Source organism: Chiroxiphia lanceolata, chromosome 2 (assembly GCF_009829145.1).
Source record: "Chiroxiphia lanceolata isolate bChiLan1 chromosome 2, bChiLan1.pri, whole genome shotgun sequence".
Classification (NCBI taxonomy): Eukaryota; Metazoa; Chordata; class Aves; order Passeriformes; family Pipridae; genus Chiroxiphia; species Chiroxiphia lanceolata.
The window spans coordinates 51,743,363-51,763,977 of NC_045638.1; the positions used below are offsets into that span (position 1 = coordinate 51,743,363).

General features: G+C 38.4%; 1 long non-coding RNA gene across 1 annotated transcript; it reads right to left on the bottom strand.

The window, feature by feature from the left end:
- Positions 1 to 7,262: 7,262 nt before the first annotated feature.
- On the bottom strand, positions 7,263 to 14,089 carry LOC116783066. Its single transcript, XR_004355453.1, has 3 exons — positions 13,745 to 14,089; positions 11,633 to 11,634; positions 7,263 to 7,273 (listed from the first exon to the last, which is right to left on the bottom strand). It is a non-coding gene; the product is annotated as an uncharacterized LOC116783066 (long non-coding RNA).
- Between the last annotated feature and the right edge of the window lie 6,526 nt (positions 14,090 to 20,615).

Sequence of the window (20,615 nt, forward strand, 5' to 3'; positions counted from 1 at the left end):
GTGTACCTTACCAGCTGCATTCATGAGAGTCTACAGAAGCCATGAAGAATTTGTGAGAGACTGCTGTAAAGGCCCTTTACCACCCCTTTCTCATGCCACAGGGTTGTTTGCAGGAGGGATGGGGCTTGGGTGGAGCTGAGCCAGCAGTCAGGCACTGCAAAGATGAGAGCCCTGTTAGCCTTTACTCAGTCAGTAAAATATCTACAGAGCTTGGAGAAGTAAGGAGTACTATGACCTAAATTTTTCATGTCTAAATAAATCTAAGCTAATAGTGCTTGTGAGGCTTTTAATTTTTTTTTAGAAGGAAGATGTGGAGAGTGGGGGTTGACTTGTGAATGTCCTGTCTGTGTTAATGGAAAGCTGCTGTCTCTGTTTTGGTTAGGTTGGTTTTTATCTTTTCTGCTGTCTTTGCTTGCATGTTGGCCCAATCAGAGGAAAGAATGTGATTCCTGGATCACTGAAGCATAATTGCTTTAAGCAAAGAGCCAGCAACTGTTACTCAGATTTAGTACAATAGGCAGCAGGTCACTTAAGCATCAAAGTCACCTACTTAGGTTTTTTTTGAGATAATCACAAAGATATCACCTGATAGAGGAACGAGTGGTTTATAAAAAAAGGGTAATGAAACATTTTTAGCAACTTGGGCTGAAGAAGAGAGATGTGCTGCAGGAGCTCAGTGGTGTGGAAGGGAAACTGAATACAAACAGACCTGGAGGGAAGAACGAGATAAAGTGAAGGGCACAGTTTTCAGATATTAGGGGTGGATTCAGCCCACCTGACAGGTGCTTAACTCTCTGGTGTTTATTGAAGCCCCTAAGAGATGCTTTGAATCACTCTCCAGTCACTGGGGGAGACAGCTGCTTGTGGATATTTCCAGAGATAGATCACATCTGTGTGAAGTGCTGCACATTGGATCGGCGGGATCCTGCGGGATCCCACCCTTGGCAGATTTATAACCTTCAGTAACAATTCATAATTTGTCGTGTAAATAAAAGGAGCTGTGTCTCAATTTCTTGCAAAGTTTCTTTGTACATGTATGCATGTCTACTAAAGGGCTAACATGCAAGGATGGAAGGCCCCTATTTCTGGCCTTTGAGAGGAATCCGACAAGTTGGTACTTTGCTGTGGGACGTGCAACTGCATTTTAAGTCCTTGATCTCAGGAGATAATGCAAGACAGAGGATGTGCTCTTCTGGAATATGCCACAGGGATTTAAGGGCTTCTAGACACAGCTTGGTTTCCAGAGGCTTGCAAGTGCTACATATGCAAAGTTGGGGTTCCCAGTAGACCATGTGAGCTTTCAACAGAGGGTGTGTGATTAGGTTTTGTCCCTTAGGATAGTGAAAGTCTCCATTTTCTTCATGCATATTCAACATGTATAATCTTTTAGGCTTGATTGCTGTTTTCTTTTTATACAGAGAAGAGAATATAAGGTCTTTGTTATTAACTTGGCTTTGAGAGTCTGAGAGTGTCTGGAATCTGGCTTTAAAATACTTATTTTTCTAGGTTCTTTAAATTTTTTTTCTATAATATGTTAGGTAGTAGTTACATGAATATTTTCATCAGCAGCAAAGCTAGTTTAAACTATACCCTCAGGCTAATAAAACATTTGTGATGACACCGCTGGAAATTTCATAACAATTTCAGTTGCATATTTATAAGGATTATACCAATTATAAAGTGGAGAGGTTAATACTAAGTTATATATGGAAGTATCTATTAATCAAAACAGCAATACTTGATCTCAAAGGAAAAGTACTTTCCCAAGCTTGCCAAAGAAAGTCTGGTGCACAAAAGCAGCAGATCTGTTTGAACATTTATATTTTGGTGTTTCAGGCTGTTAAACCCTTTGTCCCATTCTGGACTGAATGCTCTTTCAGATGAGAAGAAGGCAGAAGTCATCAATGTTTAAGACTAGAAAGGTATATTTCCAAGATGTACCTTGGAAATAGATGTGCCATTCAGCTACATCCTAACAAAATGCCTCCGTTTTCTTAATTCACAGAATTAAATCTGAAAAAACTGCATTTAAGAATCTCTTCCTCCCTTAAAAAAACTAATAGGCTTCTGCTTCTAATACTTGTGGGCAGCTTTTAAAAATAGAACCCAAATGTAAACTCATGCAATGTTGTTTGCCTGTTTAGCTGGCAGCCTGAAATTATAAGACTTGGCCATTTTCTTTAAAGAAGGGCTTGACCAAGAAACCCTGAAAACTCCTAGAATACCAACACAGTGACTCCTGCTGCAGAAGTACATAGTTAATGTATGCCTCCTCGAATCCAAATATACATATGTATCTGTGCCTTGGGAGTTTCCAGAAAATCTCAACTCAGAATGAGCTGCCAAGATCTTCATCTAACCGTTCTCCACCCTGTCCCACATTCTGCAGGCACAGAATGGCATGCTAGATAAGAGTTGAAAATATCTTCTCCATCCTGACAATGTTCATGGAAAAATACCCCCGAATTACCACTGATAGTAGGATGTGACTTTTTTTTAAAAGATCAGTACTGGAGATGATGAGCAATTTCCAGTGTAAAAAAGCCCCACAACTCCTTAAAAACTAAGTAGTCTGCCATATTAATGTGGAATGCTATTATCCTTATTGTAGCATTTATCTCTGCTTATTAAGGACAAAATAAGGATAGTATTATGATAATTCAGTTTTAACTCCTTAGTCTGCTCAGGTAAAACTGTAGTCTGGCTCAGGATGTGCAGTCATTAATACTACATGACCACGGCAGAATTAGTCACATGAATAAAGAGAGGAGGTTTGGATAACGTTAGAAACTAATCTTTTATTGTACTACAAAAAGTCTTGGGTCCACTGTAAAGTGGCACTAGAGCTATAAAATTTGGATTTAAGTTTGTTGTGGAAAACTCCAATTTCCTGTTTCTCCATGAAACCGAACTATGTAATATTTTTGTTTGGGTTGAAAAGGGGAAGAAAATAAAGTAGAAGACCCAGCCTCTCAAAATAATTTCTAAATTAAATTCTGCAAGCGGGTTTAAACAAATTCAGGAGTGTCAGCACTGCTCAAGCTTTCAGTACCTTGGCTGTCCCTCAGCTAGTCAGGCAGAATGCTGCAAAAATGGTGTGCAAACCAGTAGGCGATGGGTCTGGCAGCCTCTCTCTAGCCCTGCCAGAGGCTACAGAAAGGGAATGTCTCTCTGGAGATGGCCTATGGGGAATTTCTGACCACTTCCACTAATTAGTCCATCATGCTCAGCAGCAAAGAGATTAAAAAGTAACTGTCTGGTTTTGTCAGATGTATAACAGGACTAGGAAGCAGCATAACTTTCTTGCTATTTCACATCTTGACCACTCATTTTTTTCCTTAGAGTTGAAGCTTGTTCAGTTTAATCTCTTTCCACCACTTTCCTGAATATTTATTTTGCATAATCTTTGAATTTTAACTGAATCCTTTTCTTTTTCCAACAAAACCCACACCTGGCTAAGAACTGTGTCATCTTATAGCATTATTTTTTCCAATAATGTAGTTTCAGTGCTGACAGCTCCATCATAAAGTTAATTGGAAGCTGATACCTACTTCTGGACAAACAAGGTCTCTGCATGTGAAAGTGTTTTTCCTCCTCTCTACCCCCAAGGAAATTAAAAGTTAAACAAGTTTGTGTAAAAGTCAAATTATATTTGAACAACATAAAGTCATGCAAAGAGTATTACTCATGTCTCCAGAAGTCATGCCTCTCACTTGTATAGACCAGGATGTATCCATCCAATGAAATTAAAATGTGAAATTCAACACTTGGAAAGGAGCACTGCAAAAATGGCATAAATCTATAAAACTTGTTGTCTTTGTTTCTAGATCTTTATGTGTATGCTATACATAGAGTATATCTCCTTTGCTTCCATCTATTTTACTAGGACATTCAGGTTGCTCTGTGTCTCTGACCTTTCCTCTTCCTTACTTCCCAATCCACCAGTCTTGGTGCCATCTGCAAATTCTATCAGAAATTATTTTTAGTTGTTTTATTTTTTTCCTTAACAGGTTCCTGAAAAGTTCAAAACACAATCTGGGCAGGACTCCATCAGCAACACTCCTGTATGGAAGCGAGTGTCTGTTTACAATTACATTTTGAAACCTATCAGTTACAAAACTCTTAATTCATTTGATGTTATGTCTGATGTATTGATTTTACATCATTTGAGTTTCCTGATCAAAATATTATGTGATACTAAGGCAAATGCCTTACAGAAATCTAAGTATATTACATTATCAATATTACTTTCATGAATCAGATTTGTAACCTCATCAGAAGAGATAAATTTTCTCTGACAAACTCTCTTTTCCATAAATCCAGACCAGTTGGTGTTAATTGCGTTATTCTCTTTTAATTCAGTATTAATCAAGCTCTTCCTCTTCTCCTGTTTCATTTTACCATGAACTGCAGTCCTGCTGACAGCCTTATTGTGGTCTCGAGTTTCATTAATTCTATTAAGATATTGTCACAGCATAATTTTTCCTTTCAGCCATCTGGAACCTTCCCAATATTCCAAGAATTACAGAAAATTAGCTTCAGTGTACAGATAGATGTGGGGGAAAGGATGCATGAAACACTTTTTTTATTGCTTTCTTTCTTGGAAAAGCTACCAGGATCATTGATATTTTCCTAAATCTGCTGTGTCCAGCATGAAGTCACAGCACAAGAGATGATACAAAAAGCCCTTTTTTTTACAGAAGGAATCTCTTCTCTGTCAGCCTGCCCATTTCTCTGGGCCTCTGGGGTGAAAAGCCAGTTGAAATCATGTATCTGTCTTTGCAACACTCTTTGCAGCTACCAATGCCCAAGGATTACAGTTGTTACTGTGATTACCTGGAAGGAATAGAAACATTTCTTAGACCAGGAGCACTAGGTTGCATTAGAAGTCACAAAATGTCTGAATCTGGACAGGTTTTGTCCTGTTTTTCAGGTTGCTTTGTAGTTTGGTGGGGTTTTTTATTGTTGTTTTGTTTTTGGGGGGTTTTGTTTGGTCTTTTTGTTTGGTTGGTTGGTTGGTTGGTTTTGGTTTTTTGGGGGAGGAGCGGGGTTTTTGTTGTTTGTTGGTTGGTTAGTTGTTTTTTTAAAATTAAATTGAGCAGGTTGATTAACTGACTTAAATAAAATGAAGTGGCTGAAAAGAATGTCACTGTACCATTGGGCATGACACAGGCTATGACTTCTTTTGGGGGAAAAAAATTAACTGCACAGAGGAAGAAAAGAAAGCAAGTAGTCCTGAAGCACTTGGATTTTGTAAATCTTTGAGTTAAAAATTTCCTTTTTCCTAGCTGACATGTTATTTCTGGCACTCATTCCCGCTAGCAAATGGAGCTGAATGGGAGTCACAGAGCCTCAGAGCATTACACAGACTGCTTGTTGAATGGCAGCCTTAGTTACTGACGTGAATGGGCAGCCAAAAGCTCCATAGCCCCTGATGTAGGCAGAGCATTTGCTGCCTTTCATGGGACTTGGGCTTTTCTAGACTAATGATTACTGAATGAGGTAGGAAAACAGGTTATGCTGAAGTACTGGGAAGTAAATGACAGCCACCCTGATGCACTCAATGCTAAAGGTTCTGTATAGAAGAATTGGATGGCTAAAGTGACATTAATGTGGGAGATGCAAATTGAACTTAGTGGAATGTTTCCATTTCCCTTGATTTAATTTCATACTTTGAGGTCCCCCACCCCCATCCAGTGTTTTCTGAGAATTTGGTGGTACCTCAGTGCATCCTCCTGAAGTGCAGAAGACTTCTGAAGACACAAACAATTGGATTTACATGCTGCTTTTTAGGTAAAGGCAGGCAAATTTGGCCCATGCTCTGGAAGACAGAAGTATAAATCACCCCTGAGCTTGAAGCCATGGAGTACTAGTTAGATTTGTACAGAGCCTGAATCAATAAACTTTACAGAGAGGAAGTTTTGTCTCACTCTTAGATCTCTACCACTGACAATTGCAAACCAAAGACTCTCTAGTGTTTTAATTGGATAAATATGATCTAGTTAACTTTTAAATGAAGGAATGTACCTTTCTTGGTTTGAAGAGTGAAAATGCCAAAGTCTTTTGATTTAACATAATTTTACATAGAAAAGTTTGAAAATGAAAAGTTGCAGTTTATTAAAAAAAACCCACAATGTGAACAGCAAATTTCAAATGCTCCAACATGATTTTCTTTCAAGCTTTCCTAAGGCTGATTTTTAATCATTCAAAGTCAAATTTTTTCCAGACTCACAAAATTTGTTCCTGTTTTCTGCTCAATTAAGTTGAAATATACTGTTACTGACACGCAATTTTGATGTTCTTAGCAATAGCAGACTTTTTGGGTGGAGAGCAAAAACTAACCAGATAAAAAGGTGTGTGTCTGAAAGGAATGGGTAGGGTGTGATACCAAAATGCATGCATTACTCATTTCTCACGGCTTACTTTGAAAATTGTATGAGGCTTCAGTCCATGCAGAGTCTAAAAAAGTTAGAGAAAATTGGGATTGCTTCACATATCCTCCATCAAAATGCAAGACTGAAATGGAGAGACATTTCACACTGACACTAAGGTTTTCCTATGGATTTCCTGGTATGTGGATTTTACCATTTGGTGACAAAACTAATGTGAAAGCAAGGTGCATAACATTCTTGAGGTGTAGTCCCTGAATATAGATGATTAGCAAAGTTTGTGTAGAGAAATAATGCTCAAATGGCAGCCCTAGAAATTCAGCTTTTTAAATCACTACGCATTTAGAGAAAATTGACCAGCATGTTCTCTTCTTATGAATGAATCAAAAAGCTTTCCAAAGTGCTGGCTATGATTTTATACTCCTTATGGAAACACACTGAAGGAAAATCTAAGAAATGCCTCGATGGCCAGTAGTATAATAATTCCTTACTGTTTGTTACAATGTAGAGCAGTAAGAGTCATATTCTAAAATTTCACGTGTTTATTTTAACAGAAATGTTTTTAGCTACTATTATTTCATATCCAGACTGGTGGGGCTGAATGGATATCTGAAACTGCAAAGACAACGTAAAGACCTGAGGTTCACTTTTCTTATTGTGTAAAGCATAATTGGCCCTCATTAGAGGTTTCTTCTTTAAAGGCATAGGCTGTCATCCTTCTAGCAACAAATCTAGATGCCTTCTGTCAATGAGGAATGAAGCCTTAGGAAAAGCTGTTTCCATACTGCACTGCCACTGTTGAAAGGGACGGAAGCATCTTCCAATAGGCATCCATCAGTGTGTATCCATTAATAATTTCTCCCTTGGAAATACCATAAAAAGAACTAGAAATTCAAGCTGAAATTCAAGCCAGTGCTCTGCTGCTTGGTGCATGTATTCCTGCTTCTAGTCTCCGAAGACCTGCCTGTTATGCAGTTTACTTCATTAATAGGCAAAAGAAGAGATTTAGAATGAGGAGGGGGCCTTTTTTTTTTTTAAATAAATTTTATTAGTAAAAAAATACCATCACTTGAAAGACTCTTGTTGTTTCTGATTTTTCTTTACTAGCTGCCTTTCTTGCCAAATGATACTTCACGATTTATTACCCAAACTCTGACCTGTCAAAAGTAGATTTGTGCATAAGTGAACTTCTCCCCTCAATCTGAACAGTATTCCATGTTTGAAAAACCTGTAGTTAGCATTGTATTTGGGAGGACACACATGAAATCACTAATAAAATCAATAGCTGAGATCTCATTTAAGTCTAATTCAAGTAACAGGAGCTTTAATAACACATTTCTCTTTTTTTTTTTTATGATAGCATGTTGTTTAGCCTTATTCAGAGAGAAAAAAACAACTTGCTTGAAGGCATACAGAGTTCAGAGATAAATAATGAAACAGATTCTGATCTTGAAATATTTTTTCATACCACACTGCTTTCCTTTTGAAAATCTGGTGTGATATTTCAGCATTCAAATGAAGTAGTAGTTTGCATTTACCTTGCATGGAGTAAATTCACTCCTCAAGGTTCAATGCCAGTGTGAGGCTGCAAAACTAGGAGAAACAGTAGCCAAGATCCATTAGTAAATCCAGTGATAGCTGCTTCACATGATACAAGCCAATGTGATTGATTCTCTTTGTGGTTCATATCTTCTAGCACGGAGGGAAACTTTTGCATAAAACACTAGAACAATGGCTTAATCTCTTGGGAAAGTCATATAAATACATTGAAAGCCATTATGCATCTACCAATATTTGTGGTTTTTTAATTAAAAAAATACACAACATATAAACACAAATTAGTTTTCTTCTCTTTCTATTTTGCAACTTCCCCTTTTCCCTTACCTTCTTTTACCTCCTCCTGGCCAAGTCTAAGAAGTATGGAAATTCTTACTGAGATCAGTCCATTATAAGAAGATTGCATATAGATTAAGAAACAGAAGATTTATGGAGAACTCAAATTTGTAGAAGATTTAGGACTCCTTTGAGGGCATTTGGAAATCTTTAATGGATTATATATACGAAACAGATGTTATATCTTAGAAAAATATGTATTTCATTGTTATTTCCTACTTGACTATGGGGTGGGAGAACGACTATGTTTTATAGCATTGTGAATTAAGAGCTGGGTTTTGGTGTTGGTATTTTTCACACAAAAGCATTGCTTTGCTTCCTTTTCCCTGTTAGGGTGTGTGTTGTCAATTACAGAATATAGCACCTCTCATAACAAATAGGTTTTTTTTTTGCAAAGAGAACAATTTTTCAAAAGCCACCAAGAACAATAAAGAAGAAGAGGAGTAGGAACACAATGCCTTGGCTCAGAAAAAGCAACTTATTTCAGTAGAAACCACAGAAATATTGATAGAAACCATGTTAACTCTCCTTTGGGAATAATGCATCATTTGGCTGGCATGAAACAGGACTTAGGTTTGTGTTTTTTCTTTATTAGACTAATTGGGGACCTTGCTAGGTCTTCACGTACATCAGCCAAAAAACATCCTGGTTGTTACAAAAATCTTTTTGAGGATTCCCTTGGCATAGTTACTATATATGGGGTCTGGGGTGTGCTTTCTCCAGAGATTCCTTTATCCATAACAATTCTCTTCTGATCTGTTTTGTGAGCTTTTACACACAGTGTCTGTCGGGCCATGGGTGGGAGATCCCTTTGGGTTCTCACAATAAGCACAGACCCATCACTGTGTCTTTTAAAACTTTTAATTGTAATGACCATTGCTACTTTAAAGACCTTGCTACCTCCTCACTTTCCTTAAGGCAATTTGTATATCCTAGGGAGTTGGCAAAAATCCTCAGATCCTTTAGTGGCCGAATACTGTGTCTTGGGATGGTAGGATTAAAGAAAAGTTAACTCGCTCCTCAGGTGCAGTGCATTGCAGGGAAGTGGTTCTTGAAGTTTTTGGGTTTTTTTCTATTCCTGCTTGCATTTGGACCAGCTTTATTTAGTATCTTTACTGATGACCTGGACAAGAGGATCTAATACAGCCTCAGCAAGTTTGCAAACAATACCAAGCTGGGTGGGGATGTTGATATGCTGGAGGGTGGGAAGGCTCTGCTGAGGGATCTGGACAGGCTGTATGGGGCTCAACAAGGTAAAGTGCCTGGTCATGTGGTTAAGTCACAACAACCCCATACAGCACTACAGGTTGGGGGTAGAGTGGCTGGAAAGTTGCCCACCAGAAAAGGACCTGGGGGTGCTGGTTGACAGCGGCTGAAAATGAGCCAGCAGTGTGGCCAGATGGCCAAGAAGGCCAATGGCATCCTGACCTGTATCAGGAACAGTGTGGCCAGCAGGACCAGAGATGTGATCATCCCCCTGTACTCAGCACTGGTGAGACCACACCTCAAATGCTGTGTCCGGTTCTGGGCCCCTCACTAAAAAACAGACATTGGGGTACTGGAGCCAATCCAGAAAAGGACAATACAGCTGATCAAGAGTCTGGGGCACAAGTCCTGTGGGAGCAGCTGAGAGACCAAAGGTTGCTTTTCCTGGAGAAATGGAGGCTCAAGCAGGGAGACCTTAAAGCTCTCTATGACTATGTGGAAGGAGGTTGTAGTGTGGTGGGGGTCAAATGACAGGACAAGAGGAAATGGCTTCAAGTTGGACCTGGGGAGTCTTAGGTTGGATCTTAGAAAAATTTCTTTACTGAAAGGATGGTTGGGCATTGGAACAGGCTGCTCAGGGCAGTGGTGGAGTCATCATCCCTGAAAGTGCTCAAAAAGTGTGTGGGTGTGGCACTTGGGGACATGGTTTAGTGGTGAACATGGTGGTGCTGGGTTAGGGGTTTGACTAAATGATCTTAAAGGTGTTTTCCAAGCTTGAAAATTCTATGATTCTCTGGATTTCCTTCCTCTAGATTTGGTACACTTTTTGGTAGAGAAATAATGGTTTTAAAGGAAACATATTATGTGAAAGGTTTAATTCTTTTTTTTTTTTTTTTTTTAAAGGAAGACTACTCTGACATATTTTTCTCAAGGTTAAATTCAGTCATAGTATATGCCAATATTAGTATGTGGTTTCTTTTCATGACGTCAAATATTGCAAAATTTGAAGAGGGAGAAATGAAAAATTGGAATTAGGGCAAAGTGGTCTAGGAATTAGGATAGAAGGGAAATCAAAAAACTCACATTCACTTTCTTTATCTAACATTGAACTGGTGTTTAACCAGTTCATGTTGTCTAATTTGTAGGTTTGGAACAACCATAGCCACCTTCAGTGTATCTTAGTGGGTAGCAAGACACTTCAGGCAAAGGTAAGCTGGCTATGCAGATATATGGTGTGCATATTTTTTCAGTGCTTTAATTCTTTAAAATGTAGACTTTACCAATGATTTTTTTCATACAGGTATTTTCAGAGAAGGTGATCTTGAGGATGAAAGTTATTCTTGTCTGAGCCAAGAGCAGCTTCCAGAGGAATACAGTGAAATATTAAAGGAGTGCCTCTTTGTCACTTGAGCAGTTGAAACTCTCAAGTAGCATCTGCTGGGGATTTCTCTGCTTATTCTGACTATGCTGTCATGATAAAAGTTACAGCATTAACTAGTATTAACAGCCTGTCTCTGCCCCTGGACTACACAAGTAATTCTTGCCTTATCATAGGAAATCACAGGACTTATGGCTGTTGAAGAGTCTTTTATTTCATGGATAGGTGAATAGTGATGAAGAGAATGGAGGAGTTTTATGATAGTACATAAGGATCTTCAAAATCAGCTGCCTTACTGCATGCTTAAAAACCCATTAAGAAACCAGGAATAAACTAAAATAATTCCAAGCTGAAAGATGTAAGTAGCCCCTTATATGCAGTCTGGTGTGAAATAAGACTTACAAGGAGTAACAGAAGCAGCAACCTTTGCTCTTTCCTGGCTCAGTCAAGGGTTAAGGTTTTTTATTTAAAAGTAAAACCAATTTAAAGACTGCCTGTTGAACAGGCTGTTGGCAGTTTATTTATCTGCACTGGTGAACATGGACTCTGTGAGGTCCTAAACTAATTTATGGCTCTGTTAGTCAAAATCAACACTTTAACTGCAAGCTCACTAACACATAACATAGCTTGTAGAGTCCTGGATTAGTATTTAGGTTGGAGTATTCGGCACAGCGGTCATCTTCGTATGCTCTGACCCAGCTTCACTCCCAAATGGATTAAAGCTGTAAATCTGTGAGCACTTGTTTTAGGAGCATAACATTGACACAACTATGTCTGCCTCTGAAAGAACTGTCACAATGCCCTGCCTGCGCCTTGATGACCAAGCAGGGTTACTTGGTCCTTATTATTCAACAGTGTATGGTCACAAATTCCCATTTTCTGCACTTATACTATTATAACTATTTATAAAAATCACTGCTACTGAAAAAGCATAAATTCTGAGCACTTAGTCCTTCTAGAACTCACAATATGATTTCTGGTTTGGATTAAACTATCAAGGTAATAGTATTCTTCATGTCTTCCTTGAATCTGAATCTCTCACTTGTAAAAAAATAGCAACTTAGTCTCCCCACATCACAGTTCTTTGCATTTGAGGTTTGCTGGACTAGATGATGCCATTATGGAGCATTTTGATGGGGCATGTAACTTGGTCATTTTGCTTTTGAATTCTACATGAGTAATCTGTCTCTCTTAGCTCTGCACAATTCCATACTACCTCTCATTGTAAAGGAAAGCCTTAATAATTTAACAAATCTGAAACTACTTTTTACTTCAACTAGGTCATGATAGAAGCTGAGCTCAGAAGAATAACCTTATTTTAGTTGAGAACTTTACAGGTAAGATTTAGATAGTTTAAATGCAGCCATACAGAGGTTTCTAATGGACTTGACCAGAGGGTGGTTCCTTTCCCTCTAAGGTAAGGGCTCAGCTGTGCTAGATATTTTCTGTCTCTACTGTTTAAAGAGAGAGTTCAGATGACGATCTCAAGAAGCACATATATGATCAAAGAATTTAAGTTTGCTCCTGGGTCTGGTCCTTGATTTCCTGCCTATTGAATCATAGACCACAAGGTATGATGAGTTTTAAAAAACCTGCCAGAGACACATATAGATTTAGGCTTTAAGTACCAGTTTTCAAAATCTTGTTGTAATGACTGTAGTTTCTCATTAACTTGACAAATGAATGACCAGAATCAATCAATTTTGTTTGATGTAAAATTGTTTATATCGATAATACTGATTCAAGTTTTGCATCTGGCAAGTATCTTTTCTTTAGTGACTATAAAATTAGATGAAAGCTTAACTGAAATATTTCTTTCTCCTACCTGATAAAAATTTAAAAAATACTTTCAGATTAAATTGTCATAAACATGGTAAAATAATAAGGAAATGGAAATTTGCTGTTTAATGGCTCTTAGACTTTACCTCAAAGCATACACTTGTCGTTGACAATATTTTTCTATTATCTCTCTATGAAAATTATTAGAAATAACTTTTTTAACTGTCATTACTTTTTGAACTTAAAAACCTGTCTTAATTGGTTTTTTGATTAACAAAGGAGACTTTCATAACACAGGTGGGCTTCTGTCACTTTTTTTTTGTAAGATCACTTTATTTTTATTCAGTACTTCAGGTTACATTTATAGTGCATTTAGCAGCTGAATAATGGAGATTAGTACAGATCCTTGCTGAAATGTGTTAAGATTTTTCCACTAGAATATTCCATTCCAGATGTATTTGCTATTGACAGCATAGGCAGCTTTATTAGTATCTATGACAGCATCTTGTTAACTGCACCTCACTGTTTATTGTAAAGAATAGGTAGTAAGGCCAAGGTGATTTCAAGTAAACAAATGAACAGGAATTCAAAAGTATCAGAAAGTTTTAGTGAAACTTAAAAAAATTATTCTATTTCTAACCCAGTAAAACACTAAATGTAGTAAAAACCAGTGGTTTTGTTCTCTTATGTGTTAAATATATCAATTATTTTGGGTAAAGCCAGTCATGGGATTTTGTTTTGTTTTGTTTTGTTTTTAATTGAATGCACCTTGGTTTGGTTTCTGGGTGGCTGTACCAGAAACAATGAAGATTCACGATACATGTGCCACTCTACAACAGAAAAGCAGAATTACCCTCTTATTGCTAGCTATATTTAAAAGTCAAATGATAGCAAGCAATGAATATTACTTCTTCAGTCAAGGCCATGTAACAAGTCAGGCCTTGAGGTTGTCCAGGACATTCAGTCAGGACTGGCCTACCTGCAGCGTAGCTCAGGCAGGTCTGGATGCCCAGACATGAACCTACATGGAAATTCTGGGCCACAGGCAAGGGTAGAAAATGGTCAGGGGCAGAGTTTAAGCCTTTTACCAGGAGTGTACAAGAGAACAAGTAAACCTACAAGTAGTAATCCTTAATAAAACCAACGGGAAGACTAGGAGAATCCGTGCAGAGAAAGATTATGCATGCAATATATCAAACCACAGGTACTTCCTAGACAGACTCAGGTGAGTGAAGCAGAATTCAGCCTGCTTCTCGAGACAGCCAGTCTGGAAGCAGCCTTGGGAAACATGGCCATTCAGTCATAGTGGCAGTGTCACAGTACATTTACAAGAAAGATGTCACTAGCAAGTGTGAAGCTGCAGCAGACTAGGCCAGATTCTTTATTTTAGAACGTGTGCTCTTGGCTGCATCTTCAACCTCGGTCAATCTTCTGAGAAATCTCTTTTTTAATTGCCTTTAAGATGGCCAGGAATATCAAGGCTTTTTAAGGTATTTAGGGTCCTGACAGATACTACTTTCACCAAAGCTCTTTTTCACACAGATGACAGAAGCAGTGTTCCATTTCCTTCCTGACTCTCATTTATTCTTGATGCAGTCCAGACCAGAAGTATTTTCAGATTTTGTCCTCTTTCCTCTGTTTGGTCTCCTGGATGGCTTCCAGGGTGAACAAATTTTTTCTTGAGCAATTCCATTTCTTGGTGGGCTTTCTAGAACCCTCAGCTTTTGGGGTTTCTCAGGAGTATCTCTTTGATTTGCCCACCTCCATCCAGTCTTGAAGAATCAGAATCCACAAGCTCACACAGCTTCTCTTGCAGCCTTGACAGTTCACAGATCTTATCCTGTTCAACTTGCTTTTCCCTGCCTCATCTCAAACTCCAGCTTGTCTTTCTCACATCTCATTCTGAATGTCTGTCTGCCCGCTCAAGCTCATCACAGTGAAAAAAGCCTTCCACTTCTTTAATAAGGGAATGTCACTGCTCAAATAGCAGGGAATAGAAGGGAAATACCACTGCCTTGCCTGCCACTATACCTGTATATCCAGAATTATAGAAGAAATTAGCAGATTATTTTTCCGTAATATTTCCAAAAAGTCTTTTCGTCTCCATCTATGCAGCTAATATTAAAATCCAGATTTACTCTGACTCTTGCCAGTGTAATGATAAATATTTCCAGTACTCTCAAATATAAACTTTCTAGAAGGTAGCTGATAATTTTCCTAGCCCAAAATTTCGGCAAAATTACTCTCCTTTGTGATATGATCCTTTTCTTAAGGTGACTGACTCAACTGAATGACTAAAATTCCTTAAGAGCACCTACTTAGGCAATCCTTAGGTATTATTTTAGCAGCACTGGTCCTTCTTTCAAGCTCAGGCACGGCAAAATTTCTTGCTGAAGTTAAATAGACTCTGAGTCAATATGTCTATGCCTTTACTACTGTAAGAAGAAGTCCAAGGGATAACCTCAGGCTTTGAGTCCCGGTGATACAGACCAGCCCACACCAATCTGCCGAGCACTATCTTTCTCTGTAAGGAGTGTGCATTGAAGGTAGAACAGTAAATAATCAACTAAAGAATTACCTGGCAGTTTGGTAGCATGGATAAGCAGGGCCAGCTGGGCCTATTTTATTTGGCAGTAATAGTTTGCATGGCAGGATGATATCACATCAGTTGTCATTAACATTATCCCAACTGAACAATTTATATTATAAGATATGTGGTGAATGAATTGGAAATTGGAAAAGAAGTGCAGCTCAGTGGACGTTAAACATTCTCACTGAGGAGAGGAAGGAGGAAGGAGGAATATGCTAAAAAAAAACCATGCAAGAGTGTCTCATTTAACCAAATTGAACAACAGCTTATCAGCTGTATTTCCCCTTTCATTTTGTTGGATCCTTAGCAAGACAGACAAATAAACAGCTACACCTCTGGCCTGTTTTTGAATACTCTGATATACCACTGAAATTGTTTGCTGTGTTGCTAACAGTAACAGCAATGAGAATTACAGAAAACTTGGTTTAGGTTGCTGCCACGATTTGCCTTAGAGACATGTTCTGTTGTTCAGGTTTTGGGCTAATATTCACATGAGAAATCAGTTTTTCAGCTTGTCTTAATAAATATAAATTAATGTTTTCATAATAGGAGGGCCATTAGTATTGCGAACAATATTTTATCCAGAAAGGTCTCAAAAAAGAAGCACTCAGTTCCTCTTATAGTAGTCGTGTAGAGAATTGTATTATCACAAAGTCCATTTACCAAAGCAGACATAAAAGCTCGTGGTCATTGCTGTGTCCTGCCAGCTGACACTGTCAGCAAGCTCTTTTGTACAGTGCTTGAGCAAATGCTTTTTTTCCCTTCAAATCTTCAGACCAGTATTGTTTCTGAGACTTTTTAAAACAAATTCAGTTGAAAATTTTTAACTGATAAATGTTACAACTAGTGACTTTTTATGCACTGTGCGAGCAGTAAATCTGACAGAGATGGGAATGAGTGAAGCTGCTACTTTGTTTCAATAATAATACTACAATGTTAAAATAAATTAGCTACTGTGGCCCCTTCCTAACAAAAGGACTGAGTCTTCTCTACCCATTACTTGCTTGTTTCTGGGCAGGACCATTCCTTCCTTTTCTTGGTGTCACTGTAAAACTGTAGGTATTGTGAGATTCCTGTTGAGTATGAATTAGGTGACACACCTGACTGCCAGTGTGCAGCTTGGCTTTGAAAAGGCACCTCTGAGAGAGCTGATATCTGTGAGGCAAACCCAGTATATGTGCACACACACACAGAGCAGGGGGAAAAGGGGCTACCACTCTTGGCTAAACATACTGAGACCTGGATGCCTTTCTAGGAACTGAGCAGAGGTTTGCTAGTACTTGTGTTTTGCTATGATGATACAGACAGCTGGCATATAAGATTGCCCAGGAAAGAGGATACTGAGGTTTAGGTGTTGCTTGTTCTACTCCTAGGGGAAATTATACCAGTCTAGACAGCACAAGCACTGTCAACTCCAAGAGACAGCACCCAGTTTTCTCTTGAAAATCACTATTTGAGTGAAACTGCAATGGTAACTCCTTAGTAGACGGAAGTTCTAATGGAAGGGAATTCTAATGTGGGTGGTTTGTGTATATCCCTAGGGCAATGGAAATGCCTCTTGTAGTACTAAGAATATAAATAAAATACAAACTCTGAAGAATGCAAAATATTAATTTTCTGTGCTTTTTCAGATGACTTACAACAGGACTTTTTTCTTTGGTGTTGCAATAAAACTGAGCTCCCTCTATTTTTTAATGTTAATTTAAGAGTGAGAAACTACGTTATTGCTTTGAATTCAGGAGACTGCCACAAAAGAACCCCATGAGCTTGAAATCATCATTGATTTTCATCAATGCAAGTCATGTGAGCGAGTGGAACAACATGAGTGGATTTTCATCCTTGCTTCTATAGAGCTCATGTGGTGTGATCTGGTGCAGTTGTATATATTCACACTGTTGGATAATAGAAGTTATTAGCCACTTTTTATACTGGTAATATTCCCACAGTGCAATTTGTATCCATCACTATGAGAAAATATTATTGCAAAAGCAGTGAGGTCCAGAAAAAAACCGCACAATGGTAGCACTTAATTGAAAGAAGCAATTTGGGAGAAAGAAATTATGCCATAAAATACCTGACAAAAGTAGATAGTATTGTAAATGGCCAATAAAGCTTAGCACATTCTGAACAATTATAGCTTAAAATTGTTCATACATTTCCAGCATCCTGCTTACCTGATCATTGTGCTGCTAGGTATTTCCATTTTAAAATTACTATTATTGGAATTCAAACAGATAGTTGAGCCAAAACTGGTCAATGTATAAAAGATTGCCTACTAAATAAAACTATGTTCTAATAATACACATGACAAGCAAGCAGAGTCCTTTAACAAGATAGTTAGGTTCAAGATTGGTCACTAGATGTCTTGTCTTTGCAGGTCTTGTATGTGTGAATAGATGGATTTATTAAATGTGCAGATCCCCACTGGATGCTCTGATGTACATTTTAAACATGATGTCTCAGAAGAATTAACCTAACACTTTACTCTGATCTACAATTCAAATTTCTACCTACCTTTTGGGCAATAGATATCAAGTTTTGGAATTATTCCATATTCTGTACAGATGGCAGTACATAAAGCAGAGAAAATGCTCACCTTGGAAGGTGGAAGGCAGAATGCTACCTTTTAATATTGCAGTTCTTGTCTACACTTGAGTTTCCTATGCTCTTGTTCACTGACTTGTCTAAATATTTCATCTAGAAATTTGGCAGACGTGGTAAGGTTTTCTTTAAGTTTCATAGAGTCCTTTGATTTTTGTTTTTTTGGTTGAGTTTTTTTGTTGATATTGTTTGGGGTTTGCTTTTTGTTGTTGTTGTTGCTGCTGCTGTTGTTTGGGGTTTTTTTGTTTTTTGTTAGGAGATACTTCACTGGAATATATAGAATTTATAATATCTGTAAGTTATTTCTGTTCTAATCTAAGGTCTTCTTCAGTAAAACATGACACTCTGAGAAGCAATTTGCAGGCATTCTTCTGTGTTTACAGCTGTAGGACAACTAGAAACAAAACTTTGATTTAGTCATTGCTTTTATATGAGACAGGTATGTAAAATAATAATGGCATAAACTTCTTCGTGCCTGTGACCTTATATGCTGGTTTTGGCTGGGGTAGAGTTGATTTGATTCACAGTGCTAGTATGCTGTCGGGGTTGACAGAGAACCTGTCAGCAGCCTGGCAATTAGTGATGAAGAATTTAAACAACTTTTAGGAAATATTTACTGTAATGGTGGATGGAACAAACGTAATGCAGCCCAGACCAAAGGTCACCAATCAAAATGTGTATAGTGTCACCAATAGCATGTCACAGCATGCACAGTGTCTTCAGTGTCACCAATAAGAGTGTGTGCAGTGTCTTATGCTTGAGACTTTTGACCAATTGTGTTGTGACACGATAGTGTACAAAGAATATAAAAGAAACACTTGAGAGTAATAAACAGCTTCCTGATCACCTTGCACCTGGACTATGTCTGACTCTGATATCTGTGTCGCATTGGCCGTTCCGACATTATCAGCGACATATGGAGACGCCGACGTGATTACAGCGTTGAAGAAGGATTTATCTCCAACTCCGAGAAAGAGTTTGGAGGGATTCCTCTCCGAGAGAGAGGGGCTGCCGTGACTTCCCTCCTAGAGGGAGAAAGAGCAGAGGATTTTCTCTCCTAGAGAGAGATTGGACCTGTGGGGCGAGGCACAGGGGGAACGGAGCCCGGTGAAGCTTGAGAGCGGGTGGCTTCCCGCCAAACGGTCCGGACCTGAACTTTTTGAACCCTCATTAGGTAAGCTAACGGGGGTGCCACCGGGGACTATATTTAACGATGGGTCAGCATATAACGAAGGAGGAAAGTGTAGTTCTATCTACGTGGAAATCCCTCCTTAATTGAAAGAATGTCAAGGTTGCTGAATTTAATTTACGACGTGTGCTGTTATAGTACTGAAAATAAGGCTTTGAAGCTACTACGTTAAGTTGCATTTCATGTGTTTGCCTGACACTTGCTCCGTGAGACTCTGAAAGATTTAGAAGCGTACGGGAGGCAACAATTTATGCAATAATTCATATAAGAACTAAAACTCTGAAACGCAGTTGCCCAGAAAGATAAGCAGGTTGCCGATGTAACAAATTGTCCTTGAACTACACCTCCAAGCAAAAAAATGCAGAAAAATTTAATAATTCACTCCCGGAGACAGAAAAGAAGTAAGGACCCCCCCTCTCCATTGCCACCGCTGCAGAAAAAGCAGGTTTTCCACCAGATAACTCCACTGAGAAAACAACTAAGAAAAGAAATTCAAGACAAGATATTTAAGCCAATGGAGAGGGACAGAGATAAATTAGAACAGTGGGAGCTGGGCAGAAAACAAGACAGCAAGGCCCATCCCTGTATAAGCCTTTGAACTTCTTCGCAGCCTGACTTACTTATTTTTTGTTCATGTACTAATTGGCTGTTTCAGTCTCACAATGTGTGTAAGATAAAACACAGAAAAATATGCAACAAATCAAGTTTGGTGTCATGGAAGCCTGAAGATGACGATCCCTACTGGGGGGGGGGGGACAAAAGGGGGGCAAAAAAACTGCCTTCTGATATTTCTGTTAATTCTTGTGTTAACTGTAGTGTCTGTTGAATGTTTTTGTGAGCTCACAATATTGTTGTTACTGTGTGTGTGTATGTGAAGAAACAAAGTTCTTTGCCAGGACAAAAAAGGAAAAAAGAAAAGTAAAAAGCCCTCCCTTGAAAAGATTCAGCCTTGCCAGGGAGAAAAAACAGTGTGTATTTCTCATGATAGAGACGGTCTGTTGCTTGGTAACTAAGCAGGAGTGAAACTCTCCTACTTTGTAAAAATTGCAACTTTGTAACCTTCTGATTGGAGAAAGAAATTGTCTTACAATTTCATAACATAGTCTTACTAACTGTTTTCTGAAGTTGTTCATTAAAATAACCAAAATTGTTTTAAAATACATACATAAATGTAATGGAGAAATAGACTTTTTAAAGTAACTGCTGACAACTGCCTGTGATAAGAAAATTCCAAAGCGTGTGGGGGGAACGATTCTCAGGCAGAGCTGCTGGGCACAGCTGCTCTACCTTCCCTCTCCCCCCCCCCCTGCTCAAACAGCTCTGTAAACATTATTTTGTTGCTTCTGTATTTTACAGATAGGTTTTTTGAGATTGTTGAGGAAGCTTTAAGATAGACTTATTTGGTGGAACACCTAGCTCAAAAATATCTTATTTGACAGGGGCAGCTTTTGCCAGAGAAAAAAAGAAAAACAAATAAACTGTTTCTAGCTGGAAGTTTCCACCTTTGTGGAAAGAGAGATGAAATCTAAGGATATAATACAGGAAACTGCCTAACAACAGACAGCGTTTCAAGTTTAATCTGCATCTGTC